Source organism: Halyomorpha halys, unplaced genomic scaffold (assembly GCF_000696795.3).
Source record: "Halyomorpha halys isolate HHAL.00 unplaced genomic scaffold, Hhal_1.1 Scaffold55.1, whole genome shotgun sequence".
NCBI classification, from domain to species: Eukaryota; Metazoa; Arthropoda; class Insecta; order Hemiptera; family Pentatomidae; genus Halyomorpha; species Halyomorpha halys.
Window position 1 is genome coordinate 1,304,854 of NW_027105793.1, and position 6,361 is coordinate 1,311,214.

A 6,361-nucleotide genomic window follows, 5' to 3' on the forward strand; every position below is an offset into this window, starting at 1 on the left:
AAGATCAAATAAATAGATTAAAATAATAATTCTTAATAAAATATAAAAGTAAAGTTAATAACAAAAACAATGAAATTGATGGATTTAACAAAATAAATAAATGGCTTCTAATAAAAAAAAAAAAAATAAGTGAATTTAATTAAGATGAAGAGAAAAAAAAGAAATTAAGATAAAATAAGTTAATCAATTCACAAATGTTAAAATAACAACTCTTTGGGTTGATTTCCCTGAAGAAAGTTATTGATTAGAAAGCTTAGTTAAAAGATGAAACAATCGTTTTGATATTAAAAGTATTTATCAAGTAAACCATGCATTATTGAATAAAGAGAAGTAATAGAAAAATATTCATAGAAACACAAATTATTTGAAACTAATTAACAAAAGAAATAGGTACTTAAGATGATATTTCTAGTGAAATTTTAAACATTTATAGTGACCTATAAATTGGGAAACCCAACCTCAACCTGAACACTGAAGACCAGGCTATTGCAAGAAATCCTGTTATAAATTCTGAAGTTATTAATTTTATTATTGACATAACTTCTATTTTATTTACTCTTCCTTCGTCCTCATTTCTCAACTGTTTGTTTTATTAAGTATAAGAATGTTGTTATTTTTGTTATTAACTTTACTTTTCTTTCTTATCAAGAATTAGTATTTATATATATAGAGATTTCATCATATTTTTTAAAAATTATAACGTTGTATCTAGTCCAGGAGTGTTTTTTGTACTAGACTATACCTTCCCAAAAATCAACTGTTAAAAAAAAATTAACTATTATATCAACCATGTAAGGCCTACCAGGTCTATCTGGTTTTAAATTTAAAAAAATAATAAAACAAAATATAAACATTTTACGTGGATGTAATTAAGAAAAAAAAATCTATTTTATAGTTAATATATAACATGTAAAGTAATATAAAAAAAAAATCAGTACAACCCATGAAGTGTTAGGGGTGCAGTACTTTGTAAACGGTTGTGCAAGGAGGTGATCTGATCAGTAATGATGTTCATTAACTCATGGTATACTTAATAGATACTTTTAATATCTAAAAAATATTACTTTATCTCTTCTCTAAAACATTTAAGGGATTTGATGAAATCACTAACTTTCTTAAGGGAAATCATTTTAAAATTTTCCGTGGATTGATCATCTACCTTAGGTATTTGATCTAATTTCCATTTTTATCATCTTCAACGTATACATTAGTCTCGACAGTTCACTTTAACCCTAGATTTTTGGATTCTACAGTGTAGCAGGAATGTTGAATTAAAAATGTTTTTAGAGATGGGGTCACTCAACAAAATAATAAAAAACGAAACAAAACAAAAATTTGGAATTTTCATTTTTAATAACTACTTAAAACATTGAACATTTTACTTACTTTGGTAATTAAATTTATAGACCATACCTCTACCCCTGTAGTTAGGAAATTATAATTTCATCTATATAATGATAGGTTCGAAAAACAATATATAAATTAGATATAGTGAATGAAAGCACTCTTTCTTATTTTAATTGTCTTTATTTAATAAATCATAAATGACTTTTCATGAACTATATACTGGGTTTAACAGATAAAATTATAAGGACATTTATAGAATATGACCATAATAAACTTAAATTAGATTTATGTAATCATAATAAATTGTGTAATTATCTAAATAATATGAAAGATAAAATTGATAACAAAGACAAACAAAACATAATTTAAAAATGTAATTGTAAGAATCGTGAAGGGATTTATATGAAGGGAAAGACTTCTAAGAAATTAAAAACCAGAGTTGAGCAACACAAGAGTAATTCTAAAAATATAAACACAGTAGCACTGTCCCAAAATAGTATAAAATTTAAACATGAATTTGATTTTAAAAATACAAAAAAATTAGGCATAGTCAAACACACAAGATATAGAAAAATAACAAGAAGCAATACAAATCACAAAAAACATTGATAACGCTATAGATTAGTAACCTTGTGGAATAGAGCTAGGAGATAATTGAAATAGTTTTAACCTATTCGTCATCAGTTTTGTAAGCATAACCTTGCTTCAGGAAGGTACATTATGTTTTAGATCCTCTTATTTATAATTATGTGTGGAATTTTTATTTATCAACTTTTTATATAACTGACAACAATATGTTTATTGTTAATATTTTATGACTAATAAGGATAATAGAAATTGTAATATTAGAAAATATACTAATTTAAGGTAATTATTTTAAATTTTAAAAAATTGTGGTATATTTATTAATTGTTCTGCGAATAAAATGATTGATGCGAAATTATTTGTAGATACCTGAAGACGGGATGACAGCCACAAAACGTCGTTTATGATGTATTTAATAAAATTAAAATAAGGAAGAGTGCACTTTTATTAACTATATCTAATTACTTTAATGAAACTCCACTAGAGCTTATAACATTAAAGATATATATTATTGCGAAGCGTGGACATTCGGAGTGGTAAGTGAAAAATTCAAACCCAATATTATAACGTTTTAAAATATGGTCGGAACATAAAATTATTTTATTGGAAATTTATTAGTTGACAGAATGTGATGGTTATACGAAGATGGTCCGGCAGTAAAGAATTATTCAAAAATCACATAAAATCTATTTTTTGTAACAAATAGTACCCTAATATTCACCTTTCTTCAATGACTAAGGTAAACACTTATATTGTTTATATTTTATAATGCTATATTATTCCTTTTTTTATCTTGTAATTATTTTTAATTTATATTGTATTCAAGTATATTTATATTGTTTGTAGTTTATTACGATCCACTTATCTAAACCTTTCTTATTTTTTTTCATATGTATATTCTTATATCTTACAATGATCGTATTTTGTTCTTACATAGCCCTTATGAAGCCAAGAAAAATGGAGTGAAGTATCGGTTACTAACTTTTTTTTTTATACCTTTCTTGACCGCGATCCAAACTATATTCCTACCATAAAATGTTTCAATATCGTTTGGAAATCCGCTTAATAGTTGAAAATTTTATGATTCCTTCTATCTTCCACTATGATAAATATAAAGAATGTTGTTATTTTTGTTATTAACTATATATATATATATATATATAAATTATAAGATTGCGAAAAGTTATATTTCCACTCTGAAGTACTTCAAATATTTTGAAACAAACAAGCAAACCTCTCTTTATAATGGGAAAATGCATTTAAAATACATCTGGAAATGTCACAGCTCAGATGTTCTAATATATTAGAGAAATGGAATAAGGAAATTTTTTTTTTTTAAATAGCTCTATCAGGACTTATATTTTAGCAAATATACTCTACTTAAAATGATGCCATCTTAGGATTCTAGTGTTGTTAGAATTTTAAAGATATAGGGCTCTGAATGAAAAATTAATTTATTCTACCGTCTTGAAACAGCCATAATTTTTTATTCCCCCTACCTATACTTGGCAGACTCATCAATTTTGACTAGTAATTATTCATATTACTGTAATCAAAAATTGGGGTGAAATAACTGCCTTTTTCCTCCTCTTGGGCTCTTTTACTATGTTTACTAGAACAAATTAACTCGTTACTTTTACCTCATAAAACCCTAAAATATAAATTTTAAAGTAAGTGAAATATGAGTGGTTAGCGCCTATCACCTGATCTTTTAATAAATTTTTATTGAATATAGTAGTAGTAATAACGTTAACGAATATACTTTTAGCCTTAGCATACTTTACAATATATTTTGTTTCCAGTTAGATCTGACGAAGTTCTGCAAAGTGAGCTGAAACGTTGATTACAAATAAATATGTTTTTATTTCCTATGGGACCGTCTTCCTTCAATCAACCACACAAATGATGATCTTCCAGTTAAGTATGCTTAGTGCATTCGATAGTTCAAGGAATTTAATTTTTATAAAATCTGATTCAAACTACCGTTTCAAACGCTATTTCACACTTCGCCATTTGTAGGCATATGAGTGAATATATGGCAGTTAGGTAATGTGAACGTGTTCTTCCTAAAGGTCAAAGCTCTGTAAAAGAGACAAAACCACTTCTCGACTGCTCATGGGCAGGAAGCGACGATGCCCCGAGTGAGTCAACGAACCGAGTATGAAAGCATAACTTCCCGATGGAGGTTTAAGTAGTTGTAGTGTAGTTGATATCATTTTCTCCAGATCCATTAATCGTCAAGATCTCTACTGATATTAAAATCATTACTGATTGTTACTAAGTAAAGGGCTATAGAAATACGCTAAAAAAAAAGGGCTTAGAGATCTGTAAAGAAAATGTTCTGGTAAAGAAAAACCAAAATCGTGTGCAGTGAAAGCCACTAAATTTTCATGAGTTGAAAATAACAAATATCAACTTTGTTTCTGCCGTGAATACAACGGTTTAACAAAAGATTGCGAAACCGTATACGCATCAATGCAATCGGAAGAGATCGGGCGCTCTTGGCTTTTCGAACTCTTGTTTATATTTTTCCTAATTATTTATTAAATTCTTCAATATTTTTTTATTTATTCTCTATTTACAATTCAACATAACTGGTTATTTAATTATTTCAAATAAGCAAAATTAAAAGTGCTTAAGAGGAATATGTTTTTATATGTTTGTTCACTGTGTCATTAATATTTTCTGTTATATGGATTGCTTCCAGAAGCCTGCTTTTGGTGTTTTGTGTTATGCTTATTATAGTGTGATTTTTTAAATTGAAATTATGGGTACAACGCTAAACCATAATTTCAACTGTTAGGTGTGATAAGCCAGTGCAGTGCAATTTATATGTTTGATATTTTTACAATTATTGATATGTTGCTTGATCCTGGTTTCTAGTTTTTTAGATGCCTCTCCAATATATATTTTTTCACAATTTTCACAATCTATCTTGTATAAAGCATTGTAATGGAAAATTAATTGAGTAATGCAGTTTAAAACAATTTTCAACTATGATATTTAGATGACATGATTTGAAATTGAAAATATGAAAAATATGGAGTAAAAATAATTACAAACATTACAAATACACATATTTGACATGGAAGAAAATTGTTGATAAAAATTACTTATTTTTAGGATTGTAAAGGTGCATGAATATAGGACAATTGTCCCGAAACATTGTACAATGAAAAATATAGAATACATGATATTCATCTCAAGTTTTTTTCCTTCAACAAATTAAAAAAATTAATATAATCAAACTTCCTAATTATAATCAAGAACAATGTTACATTAATTAGTTATACATTACTTATACTATAAAAAATTCTATACTTTTCATTTTTAATTCTCAATAATCTTTGAGAAATGAATAATCGATTAAATTCTAAATAGTTTATTCGTGTTTTTTCTGACCAGAAATATATATGAGCTATATATATTTTGTTCCATTCACATCTGCCAACTGGCAGAGTGGACAGTTTTTATCAATAAGATAAAACGGTCGCTGTGTCGACTAAACAAATGAACTTGGAAATTACAATGTCACAAATCCGAGAAAATGGTCTATTTTTCGGCTCATCTATTTGCCAAGGGGCGATCTGTGGCATTTCCTTTCAATCTACTTGAGAATAGCACATCACATGTCCTCTCCGTCAGGTTTTTCTTACCACCCTCTCCCCCCAGACCCTTTTTCCCTTGAGCGAAATCGAGTTTGGAAAAAGTCCAAGGGATTTACAGGAATTTATTTCTACATACAGGTTCGGAAGAGGGGAAAGGGGAGGAATGTTAGGCAATGTGGTGTGTTCGTCGTTTGCTGGGTAATGTAATTTATCTATTTGAATAAATTGGTTTAAAATAATTTCTAAAACAACAAGAAATTATGTTACGCTTCAATAGTTACCAAAATAATTCATACAAATAAATCCTCGGGAATCGCTAGTCTTATAATATTGTAGAAGTCCTGGTAAGAAATAATATATTACAATTTATAATTTATAAATGGTGCATTTTATTATTTAATTATATAATATCAGATCGGCCTGTTTAGCCTTACATGGTTAGTGTATGAGGTACATTTTTTTTTTAACAATTAATTTTAAAAATATTATGAAAAATTACGTTTCACACTATCACAGCCAAATCATTGGTTATCACATAATTGCAGGTTATTATGCCTTTGTCAATTATTTATCATTAGTCAACCACCTATAAAACTCCTTAAATTAGGAAACAATATGCACTAATAAATTAATTTTCCTCATTATGTGCTAAATTATCTATTATTTTCACAGTTAAAATTATTAAAATAAGTGGTTTACAATCTCTATTTCACCTGTTCACTATATCAACACTACATTGAGTACTCTACCTCAACTTCCCAGGTTTACCATATCTTCATTATATTTTCAATTTTATTCTAGTTTATTTATTCATTCATATT